Here is a 26,372-nt window from a genome sequence, read left to right on the forward strand (position 1 = left end):
CAGTTTCCGGAGTACCAGTGATTACAGGGATGCTCCACCACGCCGGGCTAATTTTGTATTTTTAGTAGAAACGGGATTTCTCCATGTTGGTCACGCTGGTCTCGATGTCCCGACCTCAGGTGATCTGCCCGCTTCGGTCTCCCAAAGTGCTGGGATTAAAGGCGTGAGCCACCGCGCTCAGCCTTTTTTTTTTTTTTTTTTTTAAGGGGGCATTCTCTTACTGGGCAACTCATTCATCCTCTAAATCCGCAAAACAAGGTCACTATTAAGAAGGAAATACAGCTTCTTTCACTACGAAATTTTCAAGACTTCTTTTTTTGGGGTTCATTCTCACTAGTAATTATACGATAAGTTAAGTACCAAATCACAAGGTCCCACGGTTGTCTAAAACCATACCGTTAAACTTTAAAATACACACCATAAATCTCTACATTTTTCTTAGGTTGCTGCTTTAATCACTATTTTCTTCTCTGCAAATGCGCAATTGTTTAAAAGTGTCAGGAATTGTTTTTCAATTAGAAAACTCACTTACATGCTTTTAACTTTCTCCTTTCAAACTGTATTCTTACAGTTTGGGAATAAAGAAAGCCTGAAGTATTTGCCATTGGCGATTCAAGGGTGAGTTGCGAAGATTTTTTATTTCACTGACTTGAAAATAAGATTGTCTTATTTTAATTATTTCTTCTTACCGTTTTCTGTTAACAGTGATTGTGTGAATGTTTACACTGTCAATCTTGTCTTACTGTTATAATACTTCCTTTTGCTGGTTGGTTTTAGTAATATATGTGACTTTGGGACCGGGTGTGGTGGCACACTCCTGTAATCCCAGCACTTTGGGAGGCCCAGGCATCTGGATTGCCTGAGGTGAGGAGTTCCAGACCAGCCTGCCAACATGGTGAAGCCTCCTCTCTACTAAAAAAAAAAAAAAAAAAAGAAATTATTTGAGTGGGGTGGTGGGTGCTTGTAATCCCAGCTACTCAGGAGGCTGAGGCAGGAGAATCCCTTGAATCCAGGAGTTGGAGGCTGCTGTGAGCCAAGATTACGCCACTGCACTCCAGCCTGGGCAACAAGGGTGAAACTTCACTAAAAAAAAAAAAAATACATGTATATATACACACATGTATATATGACTATTCATCTAAACTTGGATAAAATTTTTGTAATGACTACATAATAGCAAAAACGTATTTTAGAATCTATGTAATAAAGAAGTGATTTTTAACAGTAGATTTTATTTACTATTATTGAGACCATAAACCACCCACGCCTCCCAATCACCGACAGACAGGTGAGATAATGTAGGAGGCTCGGGGATTCTGAGTATGTGCATCTAATTTTTGGGCTTTTGAATGGTTACCATGCTTTGTCAATGAAAATGGAAAAGAAGGATTTCTTTTCCAGGCTAGGCATGGTGGCTCATGCCTGTCATCCCAGCACTTTTGGAAGCCGAGTTGGGCAGATCACCTGAGATTAGGAGTTCAAGACCAGTGTGGCCAACATGGCAAAACCCTGTCTCTGTTAAAAATGTATACATTAGCTGGGCATGCTGGTGGTCGCCTGTGATCCCAGCTACCTGGGAAACTGAGGCAGGAGAACCACTTGAATTCAGGAAGCAGAGGTTGCCGTGAGCCGAGATCCGTGCCATTGCACTCCATCCTGGGAGATAAAGCTGAGACTCTGTCTCAAAAAAGAAAAAAAAAAGGATTTACTGTGGGTCTTTTTTTCTTCTTGGATGTTGAAATGCATTATCCAGTATCCAGTATTACATATTTTAATGGCCATCTTCTAATAGATTTTTTCATCAGGTATTTATAAGGCAGCTTACAGTTTCAGAAAGTAGGTATTTGTCTCAATTTCAACATTCATCAACTTCTTGGTTTGTTGCACAAATTAACGCTTTCTTTTAGCTTTTTGTTGGTTTATAAGATTTGTTTTTAAACTGCAATAGAAATTTTTATGTTTGTTTTAGCATTTTGATGTGGAAACCACCCTTTGTTAAAGATAATTATCCATTTTAAAGATAAGATATGTATATCTTTTTATTTTTTTTATTTTTATTTTTTATTTTTTTTTTATTTTTATTTTTTTTGAGACGGAGTCTTGCTCTGTCGCCCAGGCTGGAGTGCAGTGGCCGGATCTCAGCTCACTGCAAGCTCCGCCTCACGGGTTCACGCCCTTCTCCTGCCTCAGCCTCCCGAGTAGCTGGGATTACAGGCGCCCGCCACCTCGCCCGGCTAGTTTTTTTGTATTTTGTAGTAGATACGGGGTTTCACCGTGTTAGCCAGGATGGTCTCGATCTCCTGACCTCGTGATCCGCCCGTCTCGGCCTCCCAAAGTGCTGGGATTACAGGCTTGAGCCACTGCGCCCGGCCAAGTATATCTTTTTAAAAATGTACATTAAAGGATTGGTAATTAAAATATTTTTGTGCAATAAACTGGAATATGTTTTACTTATTGCATAAGTTAGTGTAGCAGCTTTATTGAAGTATAATTTACATATTAAATGTTTCTTTTACATGTACAACTTGCTGGTTTCTAACAAATTTCCAGAGTTCTGAAACATTTCCAGTTTTAGAACATTTTCCTCACTCCGGCACATCCTTGCACCTTTTCAAGCCATTCTCCACTCACATCTTCAGCTCTTGGTAGTCCCTAATCTTCTGTCTCTACAGATTTGACTTTTTGGATGTTTCAAAAAAATTGAATCAAAATATGTAGGCTTTGTATCTCTCATCTTCCTTGTAGATAATGTTTTTGAGATTCATGTTGTAATATGGATAAATATTGCATCTTTTTATATTAATGGTATATCATTGTATGGATGCAGTTTACCCATTTACCAAGTGTATATATGGGTTGTTTTCAGTTTGGGGTTTTTGTAAGTAAAGTTGCTAGGAACACTGATGTACACAAGGCTTTATGTGTGAACAATTAGGGTTTTTGTTTCTTTGTTACATTTTAAGAACTTTAAGGAGGATTAATAGGGCTGGGCCTGGTGGCTCATGCCTGTAATCCTAGCACTTTGGGAGGCCAAAGTGGGTGGATCGCAAGGTCAGGAGTTTGAGACCAACCTGGCTAATATGGTAAAACCTTGTCTATACTAAAAATTCAAAAAATAGCTGGGTGTGGTGGTGCAGGCCTGTAGTCCCAGCTGCTTGAAGACTGAGGCGGAATCCCTTGAACATAGGAGGCATAAGCTGTAATGAGCCGAGATCACACCACGGTACTCCACCCTCAGTAACAGAGCAAGACTCTATCTCAAAAAAAAAAAAAAAAAAAAAAATTATGTATTGGGTAGGTATGTAGTAACAAAATTATGTATTGTATTGTAAGTTTATATTTAACTTAAGCAATTGCCAAATTGTTTTTCTAAGGTGGCTACATCATTTCACATTCTTATCAACTGTTTTGATACACTCTTTCCATTGGGTGTGCAGTATACCTTATTTGGCATTTTCCTAATGGCTAACAAATGTTGAACATCTTCTTGTGCTCATTTTCTGATTGTGTTTCTTTAGAGAATGTTCAGACTTGCCCATTAAAATTTATTGTTTGTTTTAAATTGAGCTGTAAAAGCTCTTTGTTTGGCTATGTCTTTTTTTGCTTTTCTTTTCCTTTCTTTCGTGTGTGTGTGTGTGTGTTGTGTGTGAGAGAGAGAGAGAGAGAGAGAGAGAAAGAGAGAGAGAGAGAGAGAGAGAGAGAGACAGGCTCTGCTATTAAGGCTGAAGTGCAGTGGCACAGTACTGGCTCACTGTAAACTCCATACCCCAGGCTCAAGTGATCTTCCTACCCGAGCCTTTAAGTAGCTTGGACTACTTGCCACCAGGCCCAGCTAATTTTTGTAATTCTTTTTTTTTTTTTTTTTTTTTTTTAAAAGACAGAGTGTTGCTCTGTTGCCCAGACTGGAGTGCGGTGGGGTGATCTCGGCTCACTGCAGCCTCCCTCCTGGGTTTAAAGGATTCTCTTGCCCCAGCCTCCTGAGTAGCTGGGATTACAGGCACGCACCCACACCCAGCTAAGTTTTTCTGTCTTTAATAGAGATGGGGTTTCACCATGTTGGTGAGGGTGGTAATTTTTGTACTTTTTTGCGGAGCTGGGGTTTCGCCTTGGTGCCCAAGATGGTCTTAAACTCCTGGGCTCAAGTGATTGACCCGCCTTGGCCTCCCAAAGTACTGAGATTACAGGTGTGAGCCACTGCACTGGCCTAGATAATGTCTTGTGTCAGACATATGATATGCAAATATTTTGTCCTAGTCTGCAGCTTATCTTCACTTTTTCTTAATGACATATTTTGAAGCACAAAAGCTTTTATTAATTTTTTTGTTTTATTGCTTGTGCTTTTTATGTTCTAGCTAAGAAATCTTTTCCGAACTGAAAGTTGTTGATGAAGAGTCACGCTCTGTAAAATATTTGAAGGGATTTATTCTGAGCCAAATATGAGAGACCAATGGCCCATGACACAGCACTCAGGATACTGTGAGAACATTTGTCCAAGGTAGACTGGGCACAGCCTAGCTTTATACATTTTACAGAGCATGAGACATCCATCAAATACATGTCTGAAAGATGTATGTTGCTTCGGCCCAGAAAGTTGGGACAGCTGAAATCCAGGGCTCCCAGGTTATTGGTAGATTTAAAATTGCTCTGATTGGTAGTTGGTTGACAGTTAAGTTATTAACTAAGGACCTAAAGTCAATAGAAGGGACTGTCTGGGTTATGATGGTGAGGCATTGTGAAGACCAAAGTTGTGTTATGCAAGTGAAGCTTCCAGATAGTGGGCTTCAGAAAAAATCGATTGTAAATGTTTCTCATCAGAGAAATAGTCTGTTATATTAGTAATTCCAAAAGGGAGGAGCATATAATAAGCATGTCTGCCCTCTTCTCTGCATCACGACCTGAACCAGTCCCTCAGGTTAGCCTTGGAGTGTCCTTGCCAAGAGGAAGGGTCCATTCAGATGGTTGGGGGGCTTAGAATTTTATTTTTGGTTTACATTCTCCCCCTCTAGGCCAGGATTTGCCAGAGGCAACATCAGTGGCCACCAGATTTTTATTCTGTCCCATGAAGTTGGGACAGATGAACCCAGTATGGCCTGGGTGTCGGGTCTGGTCTGGGACTCCCCACCATCCCTCTATTACCAGGAAACTGAGAGTGAAAAGACTTACAGCCAGTTGAATATTTAGGCAAAAAAGGGATGGATACAGACACACATTCATTACTCTGATTTTTTTTTTTTGTTTGTTTGTTTTTGAGACAGATTCTCACTTTGTCACCCAGGCTGGAGTGCAGTGGGGTGGTCTTAGCTTGCTGCATCCTCTGCCTCCTGGGTTCAAGCAATTTTTCCTGCCTCAGCCTCCTGAGTAGCTGAGATTATAGGAGTGTGCTACCACCCCTGGCTAATTTTTTTGTATTTTTAGTAGAGAGAGGGTTTCACCCTATTGGCCAGGCTGGTTTTAAACCCCTGACCTTGTGGTCTGCCCACGTTGGCCTCCCAAATGCTGGGATTACAGGTGTGAGCCACTGTGCTGGCCACATTGTTTTGTTAAAAAGTCAACTAGCAAGAAGTCAAAGGTGAGGTTACAAAACTGACTTATCTGTAACTTCTATGTTTTCCACTACTAATCATGGTTTTAGTTACAGAATTACAGTAATTACCTATTCAAAAATAAACATTGTTCTGAAAAAAAATTAAAAACTGTATTATCTAGATGTACAACTCATAGCTGGGAGGCTTTGTCACGAGGTATCTTTACCCTGTCAGTAATTGTTTTCTTTTAGTTTTATGAAAAGCAGAAAATTCTTTATGGTTAGAATGCATGAAAAGGCACCACATGATAGCTCAGAGGGCAAAGTCTCTTGTTTTACTAGCTGTTGAGGCATTTGTTTACCCCTTGTTACTTTGGAGGGTATGACCTAATTCTGCTCCTCAAAACCAGTCCTTGGAATCTCATGTGCCCACCACTTTGGCAGTCCCTGGCCCTAAAGGGAGGGTGCTTGTATAGTCCTAGCAGCAGGACATTTGCAGAGAAAAACAGTCTGGGCCGAGTAGATGCCAGATGAGGGAGATTGGCATCTCTAGGCTGCAGGAGACCATGAATCTGGTTTCTTTGGAAGTAAAATAGAGAGAGATACATAACGTTAGTATTTTGACAATCAAAAGAGTATTTTCATGTCAGAACGAACAACCTGTTCCATTAGGGCACCAACTAAAAATATGAAAACAAATTATAATCTGGTCACCTTTAGAGGATTATTGTACCCAAAAAATAACTCATGCTCTTTATTCTGCAATTAAAAACAGAAGTCAGGGCTGAAATCTAGTAACATGGTAAACTTTTCCTTTGAAACAGTTTCTCTCTCCAGCCCTCCTCTTCCATTATAGAGGAATTACAATAAGACCAATTCACGTGCAAAATAAGTGTTAGGCTTATTTTACTTGGCCTAATTGTTTGCATAATATACAGCAAGAATTGATAGCCCATATAGGCTCCTTTTAAGTTGCCTTTGCTGGAACTTTACCTAAAAATGTATTAGTCTAGTCAAAGTCTTGGTAAAGTAACTAGTGACTCCAGTTGTCTGGTTTTAAGAGAAAAGGCTCTTAATAAACTTAGGCAAATAACTGCAGTGTCCTAAAATCAGTTTCTGAATTCTGGAGAACTCATAGTGGAAGGTAAGTTTGCTTATAAGAACATACTTTACCCAAATGTTTTAAACTGTAAATAATCCAAAGTAAGCATACTTCCTTGAGTCTTCTTTAACCAGAGCAGCAGCCTTACAATCAAGATGCATTTGTGTACATTGTGTACAAGATGCAAGGTACGTTTGCGTACCTTGAAACTGCTAGTCACATACTTAGCAGCTTAGCAGCTAAGCTTAGAGCTTAGCAGCTCTTGTCAGGTGAGAGCTATCAGGTACTGTACAGTCTGGCAGCTCTTCAGTCTGACAGCTCTTCACATGGTTAGAGTAAGTCTTAAGGAAAAAGGAGGCTCCCTGCTCATGAGTATCTCCTCCTTGTATTTTCCAGGTAGCAGTATTCTATGTAAAGCATTTTTAATTTATCCTGAAACTTTTGGGCACCATTATTTCCATTAGCATGGAGGAAGCTTCATTTAACATCCCATAGCAAGGCAGTAAATTCCGCTCAAGTGGACGTGTTCTGGTTCAGTCATTGTCATTGGGAAGTGCTCACAGGCTTATGGTAGAAGCCCCAGGAAGCTCTCCACAAAGCCTGTGAAGTGGAGGATTTGTTCTATCACTGCAGCTTCTACCTTACATTCTGTGGGCTCAGGCAGTCTTACTAGTTCCTATTTAGCATGTCCAATTTAATTAACATTTCTCAAAGGGCAGATTTACGTGCCTTCAGTTGTTCTTCCTTTAGTTTCCTCAGGTTGAATATATGCCTTCAGTTTTGCGGTACTAGTTAAGGGAAACATCCCTGAGTCAGATACATTGGTACCCATTTTTATAACACGTTTAGGTAAAAGAGTCACAGCTGCTTTACAGAAAGCCTGTTTAAACACTCAGATTTCATAATCTTTACATTTTTTTATGTTCTGGTCCCAGCAATCTTTTTTTTCCTACTCGTAGACCATTTTACCTTTTCTGGTAAAAAAGAATTTGGGTTTCCAGTAGGGGATCCAGCTGAGAGACTCAGGCTCGTTTGTCAATATTTATCACCTTGTTTTGAGACAGAGTCTTGCTCCGTCACCCAGGTTGGAGTGCAGTGATGGGATCTCGGCTCACTGCAAGCTCCGCCTCCCGGGTTTGCCATTCTCCTGCCTCAGCCTCCGGAGTAGCTGGGACTACAGGCGCCCGCCACCTCGCCCGGCTAGTTTTTTTGTATTTTTAGTAGAGACCAGGTTTCACCGTGTTAGCCAGGATGGTCTCGATCTCCTGACTTCATGATCCGCTGAACTTGGCCTCCCAAAGTGCTGGGATTACAGGCGTCAGCCACTGTGCCTGGCCCAATGTTTATCTTAATTGACTTCAGCATTGCTCCAGGCAGTGCCAGCTTTTTCACTATGTTTTACCTTTGATCTTCTTAAATTTCCCTAATATGGCCCAGCCCAAATAGTAGAAAACTACCTTTTGGGTTTTTTTTTTTTTTTTTTTTTTTGAGATGGAGTCTTGCTGTGTCGCCCAGGCTGGAGTGCAGTGGCCGAATCTCAGCTCACTGCAAGCTCCGTCGCCCGCCACCTTGCCCGGCTAGTTTTTTGTATTTTTTAGTAGAGACGGGGTTTCACCATGTTAGCCAGGATGGTCTCGATCTCCTGACCTCGTGATCCGCCCGGCTCGGCCTCCCAAAGTGCTTTTGGAGTTTTTTAATGTTAGGGGACCAGCAGGGGTTCCCTTTGGTACACCCAACCTTTGATAGTATTGTAAATTCCTTTGTTTTTGACCCTATCAATTTTCATTTTATTTATTAATAACCATTTAAAGAGTTATATTACCCTTCTGGGGCAAGTCCTTTGATTTTCTTTCCTGTTTCCATTTTGTTGTTGTTAATTATGCTAACGTTTCACTCTTGTTGCCCAGTCTGGAATGCAATGGTGCAATCTTGACTTACTGCAACCTCCTCCTGGGTTCAAGTGATTCTCCTGCCTCAGCCTCGCAAGTAGCTGGGATGTGTGTGCCACTTTGCCCAGCTAATTTTTGTGTTTTCAGTAGAGATGGTTTCACCATGTTGACCAGTCTGGTCTTGAACTCCTGACCTGAAGTAATCTGCCTGCCTTGGCCTCCCAAATTGTTGGGATTACAGGCGTGAGCCACTGCACCAAGCCTATCCCAGGCCTTTTCAAAAGAAAGATCTGAAATTCTAAGATACCGATCTGAGGAATTTGAAAAAGAAATGGATTATAGAATTTAAAACTTAACACCTTCTTGCATTAAGAGAAGGCAGCATTTTAAATAAAACCTTGTTCTTACTATTTCTTTAGTTTTGCATTAGTGTATTTCTAATAAGTTCAATTTCTAGAAATACTATTATAGTTTTTTAAAATACAGCCAACTTAATTATATAACTTAGAAAAATTTTTTTACTAACCTTATTACAAATTATATGAGTTGCTCATTGCATGCTTGGACTTTCTGGTTTGTTCTAAATATCTCTGTTTCTTGAACAACCAGTTACCTTATTTTAGGAGAAAAAATTTACCACACAAGATTCTTTTTTATATTTTATTACTTTTAACCTCTCTTAAAAAAACAAAAAACTCAGTTTCTGTAACTTTCTTTACATCTCTTTTATTTCCTGGTTAGTTTTTTGTGTAACCACTAAATAAGCTTTGCGTTAGACAAAAATATTTACCATTAAATAAGAAAACAATTTTTTTTTGAGGCTGAATCTCACTCTGTCACCCAGGCTGGAGTGCAGTGGTGCGATCTTGGCTCACTGTAACCTCTGCCTGCTGGGTTCTGGTGATTCTTGGGCCTCAGCCTCCTGAGTAGCTGGGGCTACAGGCGTGTGCCACCACGCCCAGTTAATTTTTGTATTTTTAGAAAGAGATGGGGTTTCACTGTGTTAGCCAGGATGGTCTCTATCTCCTGACCTCGTGATCCGCCCAACTCGGCTCCCAAAGTGCTGGGATTACAGGCGTTTGAGCTACAGCGCCTAGCTGAAAACAATTTTCAGACGTTTTCTTTTTTCTTTTTTTTTTGGTGAGATGGAGTCTGGCTCTGTCGCCCAGGCTGGAGTGCAGTGGCCGGATCTCAGCTCACTGCAAGCTCCGCCTCCCGGGTCCACGCCATTCTCCTGCCTCAGCCTCCCGAGTAGCTGGGACTACAGGCGCCCGCCACCTCGCCCGGCTAGTTTTTTGTATTTCTTAGTAGAGACGGGGTTTCACCGTGTTAGCCAGGATGGTCTCGATCTCCTAACCTCGTGATCCGCCCGTCTCGGCCTCCCAAAGTGCTGGGATTACAGGCTTGAGCCACCGCGCCCGGCCCAGACGTTTTCTTCTAATTTTTAAATTGGAAATTACGCAGAAATTTAGTATGTATTATTTAAGATAACCTTACATTCTAATTATATGACAAGTTTGTTTACAAGCATTTATTCCATTACATTTACCTGATTATTTAATAAGGACAGTCATCATTTAAGGTTATTTCCCTGTTAATATTTCTATGACCTATGAATTTCAGGTGCATATCTAAGTAAGAAACTTAAGTTTAAATATATGAAACTCAGGATTTACCTGTTTTCATTCAACCAAAAATCTTAAATATCTTATTTGACAAAAATTAAATATCTTATTTGACAAAAATTGTACAAAGATCATGCTGTTTTGGGCTAGGTTTATATAGTTTTATGACCCTTCTGACAAATTTTAACACCTTACAAGATTTGGCAAGGATAAGTATGAAACCTCTCAATCAAAATATGCTGCAAACAGCATGTAAACAAAACATGCTGAGAGTTCTTCAGATATTTCTAATACTATTTTATCTGTAATTTTAAAGCTAGCCTATTTATTAAGATTTTTACTTCAGTCACATGAACCTGAAAAGCATTTAGGCTTACTATTTAACTTTAAGCTAATTCGGTACTTTGTGACCAAAACACTGAACAAACTACACATATATACATATAAACACACACATACCACACTCAACCAAACAAATATCCTATAACTTCTACTTAGAAAAGTAACAGCAGATTTAAAGGAGGTGGAAAAGATAATAGAGAAATAGAGAATTTTTTCTTAATGTAATTTGTCCATCACTTAAAAATACTTACATAGAGGCTCTATGGTTTTTTATCATTCTTAGATGTTTCGCATGTTTAGATGGTTTGATTCCCATTCTTAGATTATGTGTTTCCACTTAAAAGGACCAACTGAGCTGTGGCCTAGGGTTTAGTGTAATGAATTGAGGTGTGCTGGTAGACAGCATGTCACCCCTGAGTTATTTACGCCCTCTTAAGTGTCTCACTGCATGTCTCTATTTCCCTCTGGAAGTCTAGTGCCTCTGAGTGCTGAGAACACTGTATATATATGTGTGTGTATACATATACATACATACGTGTGTATATGTGTGTATATGTATATACATATATGTGTATATATACATATATATATACGTGTGTATACACACACATATGTATGTATTTTTTTTTAGAGACACTTGCTCCGTTGCCCAGGCTGAAATACAGTGGTGTAATCTTGGCTCACTGCATCCTTTGCCTCCCGTTTTCAAACAAAAAAGCCTATATATTTAAATATTTGTTTATTTAAGACAGTTTCACTCTTGTTGCTCAGGCTGTGGTGCAGTGGCACGATCTCGGTTCACTGCAATCTCTGCCTCCTGGGTTCAAGTAATTCTCTCGCTTCAGCCTCCTGAGTAGCTGGTATTACAGATGTGCGCCACTACGTCCACCTAATTTTTTTTGTATTTTTAGGAGAGATAGGGTTTCACTCTTGTTGCTCAGGCGGTAGTGCAGTGGCACGATCTCGGTTCACTGCAATCTCTGCCTCCTGGGTTCAAGTAATTCTCTCGAGTTGGAACTCCTGTCGTTAGGTGATCCATCCGCCTCAGCCTCCCAAAGTACTGGAATTACAAGCGAGGGCCACTATGCCTAACCAAATCCTGTATTTTTTTAAAAAGTAATTTTTGTTGGGGGTTTCCTGTAAGGCTCCTGCATGTCACGGGAGGTCAGTACCCCAGACATTCCCACTTGATCCACAGTCACTCAAGGGCACGTTAGAGCTGGGATGAACAAAATGCTGTTTTTTTTTAGAGCTGAGGAAACTCAGTCTCTCACTTATCTATGAAAATGACACTTTAGTTTCTCACACAAATGCTCAACATGCCACCCGAGATCAATTTTGGGAGAAAAAGCAATGGAGAAGACCCTTTAGAATGTATTTCTGAATTAGAAACCAGTTGAGGAGCCCAGATTGTTCTCCCTGTCTTTAGAAAAAGGAAATGGAAAAGACCCTTTAGATTACATCTGCAAACTAGAATGAGGATCCTACACAACAGTTTCCTCGGAAGAAACAAACAAACAAACACACACACACAAAAACAGAATAAATCAAGGACTGTTAATCAAAGGGAGACTGGGGGGATCTGGAGCACATACCTGTTCTGCCAGAGGAGAAGCTTGAAATTGAAGAGACTTTCAGGCTGGGCATGGGGAATCATGCCTGTAATCCCAGCACTTTGGGAACATGAGGTGGGCAGATCAGGAGGTCAGGAGTTCAAGACCAGCCTGGCCAACATAGTGAAACTCAGTCTCTACTAAAAATACAAAAAATTAGCCGAATGTGGAGGCAGGTGCCTGTAATCCCAGCTACTCGAGAGGCTGAGGCAGGAGAGTCACTTGAACCCAGGAGGCGGAGGTTGCTGTGAGCTGAGATTGTGCCTGGGTGACAATGAGAGACTGTCTCAAACAACAAAAAGAGAGAGAAAAAAAAAGAAATTGGAGAGGTTTTCAATGAGCCCCTGCTGGTGCCTTTAGCTCTGAGTTTGGGCAACTCCTTTGTGATCCTGAGTGTTCTCTGATGCCTCATGTTGGGCACTAAATCATTGTCAAAGAAAAGAGTCAAACTCTTCAAAATATTTGAAGAGACTTATTGTCAACCAACTATGAGTGACCAATGGCCTGTGACACAGCCCTCAGGAGACTCTGAGAACAAGTGCCCAAGACGATCAGGGCACAGATTCGTTTTTTTTTTTTTTTTTTTTTGAGACAGTGTTTCGTTGTTGTTGCCCCGGTTGGAGTGCAATGGCGCGATCAGAGCTCACTGCAAACTCTGCCTCCCAGGTTCAAGCAATTCTCCTGCCTCAGCCTCCTGAGTAGCTGGGATTACAAGCATGTGCCACCATGTCTGGCTAATTTTGTATTTTTAGTAGAGATGGGGTTTCTGCATGTTAGTCAGGCTGGTCTCGAACTCCCAACATCAGGTGATCCGCCAGTCGTGGCCTCCCAAAATGCTGGTATAGGTGTGAGCCACTGTGCCTGGCCAGCACAGATTAGTTTTATAAATTTTAGAGAGACATGAGATATCAATCAAATACGTGTACGTTGCTTTGGTTCAGAAAGGCTGGACGGCTTGAAGCCAGGGCTTCCCGGTTTTTGGTAGATTTAAACATTTTCTGATTGGCAATTGGTTGAAAGAGTTAAGTTATTATCTAAAGACCTAGAATAGATATAAAAGAATATCTGGGTTATGATGCTGAGGAGTTGTGGAGACCAAAGTGATGCAGGAATTTTCTCTCCTAGGTTTGGTTTCTTGTCTCTTGACCAGCAAAAATTAGGCATGTGGACACTCAGAGTAGAATTTATTAAGCAAAAGGAAAGCTCTCATCATAGAGAGGGGTCCTGAAAGCAGGTTCCTGGTTTCACCCTTTACAGTTTAATCCAAGGGATTTTACCTACAAACATACAAGCTGATAGGTCTGGTTTCCCTATTTGTGTAAGGCGCCATTCCTGGTGGCTCCAACTCATTCCCCCAGTGCTCATGTGGGCCCTTAGTCTGCCATAGGCATGCTCAGGGAAGCCCTTGTGCAAGTTCCCTTATCTGCACAAAACATGGGTTGGAGATTCAGTGGGACCCTTCTGTTAGTGTCTGCCGACTGCAAGCTGGCTAACTCCTTTCAGGAGTTTTGTCATGCTGATGAAGCCTCCAGGTATAGGCTTCAGAGAGAATAGATTGTAAATGTTTCTATTCAGACTTAAAGAGTCTGTTTTATTAATAATTCTGAAAGAGAGGAGCCTGTAATGAGGCATGTCTTTCCTTTGACCTGCATCATGGCTTGAACGAGTCCCTCAGGGTAATATTGGAATGTTCTTGCTGAGAGGAGACATCCATTCAGATGGTTGAGGGGCTTAGAATTTTATTTTTGGTGTACAAGGTCACAAAGATTTACTCATTTTTTTTCTCTAAGGATTTTATATTTATAGTACTTACATTTGGCCTACAATGTTGTGTGTTAATATTTGTATGACATGTGAGGTACACATTCAGATTCATTCTCTTGCATGTAGATACTGTCTTAATATCATTTGTTGAAATGACTTTGCTTTCTTCATTGAAAGATTTTAGTACCTTTGTTGAAAATCATTTTGTATAAATGTAAATCCTTACTTCTGGACTTTTGTAGTTCTGTACTGTTGATCTGTAAGTCTGTCCTTTTGTCAGCAATGGGCAAATTAATTTTTATTCTAAATAGGAGCAACACTTCTTTAATTTTTTTCCAAATTGTAGTTAAGTACACATAACATAGAATATACCATCTTAGCTCTTTGTAAGTGTACAGTTCAGTGGTATTAAATATATTCCCATTGCGCATCTAATGACAGTTAACCATTTTTTGGTAGCTTTAATTACATTACGGCTCTTATATTCTCTATTTCAGTAACTGAGAAATAGATTTTTATCTTCTCTTTGATTCTCTTAAGAACTGTATTCTTGAAAACTACCATTTAAAAATTTTTTTGCATGTCTGGCATTAATATTTGGGTACAGGTTAATATGTAGGGTTTTTTCTGACTACATAATAGAGTGATTTGAAAGAGCTTTACCATGTCCTTCATACTTCTCCCTCCCTTCCCCTTCTTATTTAATTGCTTTAATATGAGACCTAGAAAAAGTTATATTTAAAAGAACTGCTGAACAACAAAGAATTACTTGTTTATTGTTTCTGAGCTTGAATAAACCTTTTAAGGCCGAGCGCGGTGGCTCAAGCCTGTAATCCCAGCACTTTGGGAGGCCGAGGCGGGTGGATCACGAGGTCAGGAGATCGAGACCATCCTGGCTAACATGGTGAAACCCCGTCTCTACTAAAAATACAAAAAACTAGCCGGGCGTGGTGGTGGGCGCCTGTAGTCCCAGCTACTCGGAGGCTGAGGCGGGAGAATGGCGTGAACCCGGGAGGTGGAGCTTGCAGTGAGCCGAGATCGCGCCACTGCACTCCAGCCTGGGCGACAGAGCAACACTCCGTCTCAAAAAAAAAAAAATAACCTTTTAAATGAACAAGAAAATTTTTTAATTAATAGTTTTTATATAGCAACAGTTGTCATTTGAATGTTAGTTATGCTAGTGCTGAGTAAGCATCTGAAACTAATTTCCATATACATAGGCTCAACTAGTGGGTATTCCAACTCCTATTATGCCAATTATTGACATAGTGTATTATAATTTAATGTACTGATTTACATGCTTTTTCTTCTTAAACAATGAAACTTGATTATATGACAAAGTCACCTGAAGTTTGATTGAAAATTTTTGATTGTAATTTTGATATAGAGATGATTAAAATGGTCTGCTCTTTGAGAAATGTCTTGATTAGCCACAGAGATGTTAAACATGTGCAGGACATTTTACTTGGTGAGTTTACTCTTTTAAAATGTTTGGGTCGGCTGGGCTTGGTGGCTCACGCCTGTAATCCCAGCACTTTGGGAGGCCAAGGCGGGCGAATCACGAGGTCAGGAGATCGAGACCATCACAGCTACTTGGCGGTGAAACCCATCTACTAAAATACAAAAATTGTCTTTTCTACTGAAAATACAAAAAATTGTCTTTTCTACTGAAAATACAAAAAAATTGTCTTTTCTACTGAAAATACAAAAAAATTGTCTTTTCTACTGAAAATACAAAAAATTGTCTTTTCTACTGAAAATACAAAAAATTGTCTTTCTACTGAAAATACAAAAAATTGTCTTTTCTACTGAAAATGCAAAATCGTCTTTTCTACTGAAAATTCAAAAAATTAGCAGGCACCTGTAGTCCCAGCTGTTTGGGATCCTGAGGCAGGAGAATGGTGTGAACCCGGAAGGCGGAGCTTGCAGTGAGCCGAGATCATGCCACTGCACTCCAGCCTGGATGACAGAGTGAGACTCTGTCTCCAAAAAAAAAAAAAAAAAAAAGTTTGATTAACATAATCTTGCTAAAAGATGCTAAATTGGGGCATATGTCTCCCTGTCATTTACTTGTATCACTCCATAAATTAAAAGTTTAGTTAATTCAGCTTTTAAAACAGATTTAATATCTACAAAAGTTTTTCAAACTATGTTAACTTTTGTGGATGTGTATGACTGTGTGTGCGCATGCACGTGCATGTGTGAAGTTTATAGTATTTATACAGCTGTTGAAATAGAAATACTTCTTGTTTCTCATTTTGCTTTTTTCATAGTTGAATGTGCTAAATTCCCTATTCAGAAAGGAAGAGAGAAATAACTCTAGTGTATAATCTGTGCAGGTTCTTAATGTTGGCACAAGATTCTTCACAGATCTGTTCAGCAAGTAATATAGAAACTAGGACTACAGTAATAATTAAGGTCAGCTTTTATCCTTACTGGTATAAGAGGAAGAACACAGCCATATTAAACTTCTTGAACTTTATGTATGTTTGGATTTGAATTTATCATCTCACAAACTTTCCATTTTTTACTGTTGATTTTGTGAACCCAAAATATCTGAGACATATCTCAGCCAATGTGGAAAGTTTACTTTGCCAAGGTTCAAGACACATCCATGACACAATCTCAGAAAGTCTTGACAACACTTGTAAAGGGTGTTTTGGGAACAGCTTGGTGTTACACATTTTAGGGGGGCATGAGACATAAATTAATATGTCTCAGATGTACATTGGTTCTTTCCAGAAAGGCAAGACAACTTGAAGCAGGGAGGGGGCTTTCAGGCCATAGTTAGATAAGAGACAAACAGTTACATTCTGTTGAGTCTCTGATTAGCCTTTTAGTGAATACACAATTTACCTGTGGGAGGAGGGTAGAGGAATAGTCACTTATGCCTTAGTTTGGCTTAGGGAAACATGTGAAAGGCAAATAAATCTTGGGGCCCCCAAATCACTAAACTAAAGGGAAAAGTCAAATCGGGAACTGTTTAGGGCCAACCTGCCTCCCATTCTATTCACAGTCACCTCTTGGCTAACTGAGATAGATACATATCTGATTGCCTTCTTTGGAAAGACTAGTCAGAAACTCAAAAAGAATGGGCTTTTCATCTCCAACCTATTTGTGACCTGGAAGTCCCCTCCCTTCTTCAAGTCTTCTTGCCTTTGCTTCAAGTTGTCCTGCCTTTCCAGACCAAACCTTTAACGTATGTTGATTTATGTCTCATGTCTCCCTAAAATGTATAAAATGAAGCTGTGCTTTGACTACCATGGGCACATGTCATTAGGACATCCTGGGACTGTGTTATAGGCATGTGTTCTCAACCAGAGTAAACTTTGTAAATTAACTGAGACCTGTCTCAAATTTTCGGGATCCACATTTTGGTAACCAACGAGGGATTGTGAGTGGAGATGACCCTGACCTTTTACAGGTCTCCTGTCAGTGCTTGGTACCATGAGCTAACTTTATGGCTCATACCAATAGGATAATTTGCTGAGGTCTGAGAGCACCCCCTCCTTAGAAGCCCTGATCTCCCCAAATTTGGTTGAGATCCTATAGTTTATTTTGCTGTACAACTCCTCTTTTATTTTGGAGTTTTACTTGCTTCCAGCACAAGGAAGGCAAGTTTTTTCCTACTTCGGTGATGATGGAAGGCAGTTAACTCCTTTATGGAGTTTGAGCTTGCTTCCAGCGGTGAAGATGAGGTTTTTTTTTCTTGCTTCTAGGATAGTAGAGACCAGTCTACAGCCTGAGACCCATCACCAGGTAAGAAACTGGTTTGGAACTCTGTCTTTCAAATTCTTTTTAAATGACTAATGTTAGCATTAACAATCAGCTGGTGTTAATTTCTGCTTACACTTAGAGCACTCAGAAATTGTATAATTTGTGTGATTCTTACTAGTTTAGCAGCATTTTGTCCTAGCTGAAATATGGTAATGATATTTAAAAAATTTTCTTTTAAAGAAGCTCAGTGGTTAAGTCAGCTTCATTAAAAGGCCAGTGTCCAAGATACGTGTGTGTATGCATATATGTGTACATGTTATTTAAAAGACTTTCATGTTTTTCTTTTTCTCTCCTAAGACCTTATCTCTTTTTGAGCAAAAGTCTTTTTTTTTCAGTTAACTGATACTGTTTTCAGTTGGTTTTTTTGACTAAAATAGTTAATTGCAACAGAGGCTACTGTTGGGTTTTTAAGAAAAACGTAGTTTAGACCCTTAGAAATGTCTTAAAATTTTTTTTTAAGTGCACTATAAGTGTCTTCCTATAGCAGCACCAGACTGTTTCTCTCTGTACTCTATGATGTAAATTTCGTATTTGATTTTCATCTGAGTTGTTTCCTTTAATATGCAAATTTAGGCTATTTAGCCGACAACTGCCTAGTGTTGTAAAACTGGTTATTAAGAATCTGAATGTCAAAGATAACAAAAAGGAGGGGATGTCTTTTTTTTTCTTTCTTTTTTTTCAGACAGTCTCACCCTGTTACCCAGGCTGGAGTGCAGTGGCCTGATCTTGGCTCCCAGGTTTGTGTCATTCTCCTGCCTCAGCCTCCTGAGTCACTGGGACTACAGGCGCCCACCACCATGCCTGGCTAATTTTTTTGTAATTTTAGTAGAGACAGGGTTTCACCGTGTTAGCCAGTATGGTCTCAATCTCCTGACCTGCCTCGGCCTGCCAAAGTGCTGGGATTACAGGCGTGGGTCACTGCGCTTATACAAAAGGGGGATGTCTTTATGAATCTATAAAATGTACTTCCATGGGCATGCCTAATACATTTGTGTATTTGTATTGTGTACACAATGTTTCACTACTGAAACTATATAAAAGCTGTAATTGGCTTAAAATAAAAGCACATAAATCAGATACTGTATCAGAAAAAAAAGACTAGTCAAATGCTTTTTCAGATTTCTGAAACTTAAGTAAAATATCCTTAATAACCTAACTTTAAAATTTTTGTTAAAGTAATATTATGAGTGTCATAATTGTCAGCATACATTTTTTGTTTTGAATTTATTAATCAAGCAATATCATACTTATCCCTGCCAGATATTATAAGGTGTCAAAATTTGTCATAGGGGTTACAAAACTAAACGCAGCTGAAAACAGAAGGATTTTTGCTTGTGTAATTTTTTCTTTCTTTTTTTAAAATTTGTTTTTTGAGAGAGAGTCTCTGTCGCCCAGGCTGGAGTGCAGTGGTGGGATCTCAGCTCACTGCAACCTCTGCCTCCCCAGTTCAAGCAATTCTTTTGCCTCAGCCTCCTGAGTAGCTGGGACTGCAGGCGCGCACCATCATGACCGGGTAATTTTTGTATTTTTAGTAGAGATGGCGTTTCACCATATTGACCAGGCTGGTATCAAACTCCTGACCTCATGATCTACCCACGTTGGCCTCCCAAACTGTGGGGATTACCAGCATGAGCCCCCAGCCCCAACCTATAATTTTAAATACACTAGAAGGGGCCGGGCATGGTAGCTCATGCCTGTAATCCTAGTACTTTGGGAGGTTGAGGTGGGCGGATCACGAGGTTGAGATCGAGACCATCTGGCTAACACAGTGAAACCCCATCTCTACTAAAAATACAAAAAATTAGACGGGTGTGGTGGCACGTGCCTGTAGTCCCAGCTATTTGGGAGGGCTGAGGCAGATGAATTGCTTGAACCCTGGAGGCAGAGAGGTTGCAGTGAGTCGAGATGGTGCCACTGCACTCCAGCCTGGGCAAGCAACACAGCCAACTACAGCTCCGGGGGAGAAAAAAAAAACACATTGATATGTGTTTAATGAAAATAGCTGCATCTTGAATTTACTAAGATTACCTTAACATCTAATCCTGTGGCTTTAGGCAATCACAGTAAGGAGGTTTGGGAAAGGACTGTTACCATCTTTGTTTCAAAGATAAACTATAAACTAAGTTCCTCCAAAGGTTAGTTTGGCTTATTCCCAGGAATGAACAAGGACAGCTTGGAGATAAAAAGCAAGGTGGAGTCAATTAGGTCAAATCTTTTTTCAGTGTCTCCGTTGTAATTTTGTTAATGGCGGTTTCATAGCTTTAAATTCACGACTATCACGGTTTTCATAAATAATCTAATAAGTAAACAAAATCATTAGGTAAATGGGATAAATATTTGTAGACAAACTGGTCATAATTTTGAATATAAAGTTAGTAAATACTTCATTATTTGGGTACTTTCTAATAAATAATATATTGTAGAAAAACATTCTTGCTAAAGTAAAGGAAGTGTATTCTTTTTTAAAAAAAGGCCAAAAATTTTTGCCTAATTCAAAGCTTATTTAAAGATTATGTGTAAATAAGGTAAAAGGAACCAGGCAATAAAAAGAGATGTAAAGAAAGTTATAAAAATAAGGAGTTTTTTTTTGTTTGTATATGGTATGAAAGCTTAAAGACAAATACTTTTATATGAGAAACAACCTTGTATGGTAAATTTTAGTTCTAAAATAAAATGACTGGTTGTTTAAGAAAGAAGGGTGTTCAAGACAAACCAGAAAATTGAAATACTAAGGTTTGGTTTACTTAGGGCAAAAAAGTGAGATTAATGTTTTTAAAATTAGGGTTATTACATCTACATCCATGTATCTTCCTGTATGTGTTTTTAAAGTTCTTGTGACATTGAGTTACAGGGCTTTGATTCCTGGATATAAAAAGAACACCAAGTCCTGCTAAATCTTTTTTTTTTTTTTTTTTTTTTTTTGAGACGGAGTCTCGCTCTGCCGCCCAGGCTGGAGTGCAGTGGCCGGATCTCAGCTCACTGCAAGCTCCGCCTCCCGGGTTCACGCCATTCTCCGGCCTCAGCCTCCCGAGTAGCTGGGACTACAGGCGCCCACCACCTCGCCCGGCTAGTTTTTTGTATTTTTTAGTAGAGAGGGGGTTTCACCGTGTTAGCCAGGATGGTCTCGATCTCCTGACCTTGTGATCCACCCGTCTCGGCCTCCCAAAGTGCTGGGATTACAGGCTTGAGCCACCGCGCCCGGCCCCTGCTAAATCTTAAACACTGATTAAAGTCTCATCTTCAACTCCAGTAGGAGATTCCAATCAAAATAAACTGCATTTGTGAGAGGCACAGGGGAATAAATTAAAGCTTCAACTCCTCAAGGCCCAGGGACTGTTGTGGAAGAAGTAGGCGTAAGATTATAAGGGTATCATGGGAGGTAGAATGTTTGTTTTACTTCTGTTTTATTTTATTTATTTCTCTTTTATTTTATTTATTTTATTTCTCTTTTCTCATTTTATTTCTCTTCACTGCTTATAATCCCAAGCAGCTGGGATTATGAGCCAGTGCGACCACACCCAGCTACTTTTTGTACTTTGAGCAGACACAAGGTTTCACCATGTTGGCCAGGCTGGCCTTGAACTCCTGACCCTCAGGTGATCCGCCTGCCTTGGCCTCCCAAAGTTCTGGGATTATAGACATAAGCTGCCATGGCTGACCGAGATCTGGATTTTTTTTTTTTTTTTTTTTTTTTTTTGAGACGGAGTCTCGCTCTGTCACCCCGGCTAGAGTGCGGTGGCCGGATCTCTGCTCACTGCAAGCTCCGCCTCCCGGGTCCACGCCATTCTCCTGCCTCAGCCTCCCGAGTAGCTGGGACTACAGGCGCTCGCCACCTCGCCCGGCTAGTTTTTTGTACTTTTTAGTAGAGACGGGGTTTCACCGTGTTAGCCAGGATGGTCTCGATCTCCTGACCTCGTGATCCGCCCGTCTCGGCCTCCCAAAGTGCTGGGATTACAGGCTTGAGCCACCGCGCCCGGCGAGATCTGGATTTTTAAAAGTGTGTAGCACCTCCCACTTCACTCTCTCTTGCTCCCTGCTCCTGCCATGTAAGATGTGCCTGCTTCCCCTCTGCCTTCTATCATTATTCTAAGATTCCTGAGGCCTTTCCAGAAGCCATGCAGATTCCAGAAACATGCTTCCTGTCTGCCAAATCATGAGCCAATTTTAGTTATAAGTTAGCCAGTATCCAGTATTTCTTTATAGCAATACAAGAATGGACATATGTTATCTAGCAATAGATGCCTAAAACAAGACATCCTATGTAATTTTAAACATATTTTCTGTACTCATTTCCTTTTTCATTTTAATCATTTCATTGACCATTAAACAGTTATCCAAAATAATCAAAGAACACAACCAAAGTCAGTAAGATTAAAAATTCATGGCTTCCCTATGACTTATCAGTTCCTCCTCCATTACCTACATGAAAATCCCCACTTATTGCTAGCGCCATTACTTCCAATTTTTGTTTTTCATTCATCCTATCAACTGACCTTCCAGATAGGTACACAAAATACTTGTTTACAAATACAACAAAGATCTCAAAACTGAAGTGCTCTAAGGCCAATCATACCACCATAAAATACAAGGAAATCTCTCATCAGCTTTAAAGACTGAGCTGGAAATAAGAAAAGAAGTTGTCAACACAACTATATTGTCAGCATATTAACACATAAAAGAAAATGGACTCTGTACCAACTTCAAATGTATCACAGCTGAAAACAAGCTAACATTTTCAAACAAATTCATCTCACAAATCTTTCTTTCTTTTTTTTTTTTTGATGGAGTCTCACTCTATCACCAGACTAAAGTGCAGTGGTGCCATCTCCGCTCACTGCAACCTCTGCCTCCCCAGGTTCAAGTGATTCTTCTGCCTCTGCAGCCTCCTGAGTAGCAGAGACCACAGTCATTTGCCACCACACCCAGCTAACTTTTGTATTTTTAGTAGAGACAGGGTTTCACCCTGTTGCCCAGAATGGTCTTGATCTCCTGACCTCATAATCTGCCTGCCTCGGCCTCCCCAGGTGCTGGGATTACAGGTGTTGACCCACCATGCTCGGCCTTAAATTTTATTAAAGGAAAAGGGATACTGGAATGGAAAGGGGTTGGCTGGCTGCAGTGAGCTATGACTGCCCTGGCTGAAGAGGAAGTCTACTCAGATGATTGGCTGGGTGGCGAGAAGGTGCCTTAGAGTTTCAGTTTTGGCTTGCATCACTTACTAAACTGATACATAATCCAACTGGTGAAAGCTTTGACTCAACACACTAATCTGATAATAACCAGCATTAAAATGTTCATGACAGCATATTCGTAATGACAAAAAATATTGTAAACAACCTAAAGACACCAACGGAAAAACTAAAGAAATCTTGATATATCAATAAAATGAAGTATTACTTAAAAATCCTGCTTAGGGAAAACTTAAATTAGAAAAAAAAGATGAAAGAGAGAAGAAGACTCAAACTTAAAGTATTTTTATCTAATTTTTAAAAATGAACACAAAAAAAGTAACAAATACATAAATAGTATGATTGCCTCTACACCATGGTATCATGGGAGGTAGAATGTTTGTAGTGTTTCCCATTTTATTTCTCTTCTCTGGCCTCTAAACCTCTTATATTGACCAATAACAGCATGCATAACTTTGACACAAAAAATACATACGCCCAAACATACAAATGGACATATGTCCTCCCACAAACATACATAGAGAAAGGAATGTAACATAAAATTTTCTCTACCACTACTTCTTGGGAGGCTGAGGTGCAAAGATCACTGAACTGTAGGACTTCAAGTCTGGGCATGGCAAGATCCCACCTCAAAAGACAAACACTGAAAGCTCTCCATTAAATGATAAACAGTAAGTGAAATAAGATAAATTAAACATTAAAAAACTAAGGCTGGAAGTAGATAAACAATAAGTTAAGTAACTTAACATTTAAAAAACTAAGGCTGGAAGCAGTGTAATCCCAGCACTTCGGGAGGCCCAAACTGGAGGAGCTCTTGAGCCCAGGAGTTAAAGAGCAGCCTGGGCCACACATGCAAAACCCATCTCTACAAAAAAAAAAGTTATTTTTTTTTTTGAGACAGGGTCTCGCTCTGTTGCCCAGGCTGGAGTGCAGTGACCAGATCTCAGCTCACTGCAAGCTCCGCCTCCTGGGTTTATGCCATTCTCCTGCCTCAGCCTCCCGAGTAGCTGGGACTACAGGCACCCACCACCACGCCCGGCTAGTTTTTTGTATTTTTTTTTTTTGTATTTTTTAGTAGAGACGGGGTTTCACTGTGTTAGCCAGGATGGTCTCGATCTGCTGATCTCGTGATCCGCCCATCTCGGCCTCCCAAAGTGCTGAGATTACAGGCTTGAGCCACCGTGCCTGGCCAAAAAAAAATTTTTTTAAACTAGCCAGGAAAGGTGTCATGTCTGTGGTCCCAGCACCCAGGAGGCTGGGATGGGAGGATCGCTTAAGCCAGGAATGTGAGGTTGCAGGGGGTTGTGATTGCCCCCACAGCACTCTAGCCTAGGTGACAAAGCAAGATCCTATCTCTAAAAATTAAGTAAAATTTGGTTTTTATTTACAAAGAATTCCAGCTCTGTGGACAAAATGTATTTTAAATATTCTATTTAAGTGCAGGCTATGTACCTAATATAATTTCTGTGCTCTCTACTGCCCCAGTAATAAGTTTATGTACTTAAGAAAAAAGACCAGTGAAAAGAAATGTAATCAGTGTTACAAGGTTCAATGACCATAAACCATCACAAATAAAATAGGAATGTGAAAGGAAAATAAATCTCAGGACTCCAGAATCACTAAGCCAAAGGGAAGTCAAGCGAGGAACTGATTCAGGTAAACCTGCTCCCATTTAGTTATTCCTAAATGAAATAGCTACAAACATAAAAAAATGACATCCTTCCCTCACGATTTGCCCAGAAGGAAATTCCTGTGGACAAAAAAACACAGAGAACTCAAAATCATCCCTTTGATACTCAGGTGAGACAAATGCGTATCTGATGGAACTCCAAAAATTTAAGACAGGTCTCACTTAATTTAGAAAGTTTATTTTGTCAAGGTTGTGGACACCAACTTGTGACACAGTCTCAGAAGTCCTAACAAGATGTGCCCAAGGTGGTTGGGGCCCAGTTTTACACGTTTTAGGGAGACATGAGACATAAATCAACATATGTAAGAAGTATCTTGGTTCAGTCTGGAAAGGCAGGGATCAAGTGAAGCAAAGGCAGAAGACTCAAACTGAGGAGGGGGCTTCCAGGTCATAGATAGGTGAGAGACAAACAGCTGCGTTCTTTTGCGTTTCTGATTAGCCTTTCCAAAGGAGGCAATCAAATATGCATCTATCTCAGTGAGCAGAGGGGTGAATTAGAATAGAATGGCGGTAAGTTGGCCCTAAACAGTTTCTTTTTTTTTTTTTTTTTGAGACGGAGTCTCGCGCTGTCGCCCAGGCTGGAGTGCAGTGGCGCGATCTCGGCTCACTGCAAGCTCCGCCTCCCGGGTTCACACCATTCTCCTGCCTCAGCCTCCCGAGTAGCTGGGACTACAGGCGCCCACCACCGCGCCCGGCTAATTTTTTGTATTTTTAGTAGAGACGGGGTTTCACTGTGGTCTCGATCTCCTGACCTTGTGATCCGCCCGCCTCGGCCTCCCAAAGTGCTGGGATTACAGGCGTGAGCCACCGCGCCCGACCCCTAAACAGTTTCTAACTTAGGCCTTTAGCTTAGTGATTTGGGAGGCCCCAAGATTTATTTTCCTTTCATATCCACCCCCCTCCCTTTTCTTTTATAAAATCTTTTGGAGAAGGTATTTTACCACAAAATGAGTCTCTAGTCTCAGATTTCATCTGATCCCTCATGGCTAGGATGGTTTATTCCTATATGGGTAGGTCCTAAAAGCTCATTTTTAGCAGGCTGTTAAGTCTTGTGTCCTGTAAAGAGAAAATAGATGGGAGGAAGGGAGAAAAAACGAAAGAACACTCCTGGAAAATCGATAGAGGCCACATTACTCTGACGTCTATACAACAGTAGGCAGGTATGAAAGTGGCTTATGTAAATAAACAGGTTGCTGTTATTTTCTTCTGAGGTTTAAGTTGTCTGGCTTCAGTTTACAGGACTTTAAGAAAGCACAGCTTAGTTTTCAGTGACTCTGAATTTTAAAAAATGGGGAAAAGGAGGAAAAACAGAAAAATTAGAAACATAATTTTGAAGACTTGTAGCCAAGAAAAAACTAGAATTCAGCCCAAACTGCAGAAATAATAAAAATTGAAAAACATTAGGCAAGTCTAGAATCTAACAGGTGTACTATAGTTTTCTGAAACACAATTTTTCTCTCTCTAGTTTCCATTTTTGCTAAAGACAAATTATGGTAGGGCTGGTTTGCTCTATTATATACTTGGCCAGATTATTTGTATACAAGTATATTAAATACTTGTATTATATACTTGGCCGGATTATGTATATACAGGCCAGATTATTTGTATTCCAGTGCAGCAGGAATAATTATTATTTTTTTATATAGGTTTTAAATTGACTTTGATGGAACTTTGTTCCATAGAAGGAACCCCACATAAAATTTTTTTAAGCCATGGATTTGTGCCATCAAATATCTGAGTTGGGTTGATCTTCTCTCCTCTCGGGGTTCCAAGATAAACTTGGGGTTTCTGTGTCTGTTAGAAAATAATGTTCTCGCCTGTAATCCCAGCACTTTGGGAGGCAGAGGTAGGCGGATC

General features: G+C 40.2%; 1 protein-coding gene across 18 annotated transcripts in view; it reads left to right on the forward strand.

Annotated features, from left to right (window-relative positions):
- Positions 1-26,372, forward strand: part of USP9Y (ubiquitin specific peptidase 9 Y-linked) — a 209,435-nt gene that overhangs the window by 1,732 nt on the left and 181,331 nt on the right. For 14 of the 18 annotated variants that reach the window (XM_031661064.1, XM_031661081.1, XM_031661084.1 and 11 more), the window contains exon 2: positions 572-618. The exons of 2 other annotated variants lie outside the window; for them this stretch is intronic. The gene's annotated coding sequence lies outside the window, so the exon portion shown is untranslated. Of the gene's footprint in view, positions 1-571; positions 619-17,578; positions 17,619-26,372 lie in introns of all 18 variants that reach the window. 2 more of the 18 variants (XM_031661065.1, XM_031661067.1) reach the window with 1 other exon arrangement.

This window comes from Papio anubis, chromosome Y (assembly GCF_008728515.1).
Source record: "Papio anubis isolate 15944 chromosome Y, Panubis1.0, whole genome shotgun sequence".
NCBI classification, from domain to species: Eukaryota; Metazoa; Chordata; class Mammalia; order Primates; family Cercopithecidae; genus Papio; species Papio anubis.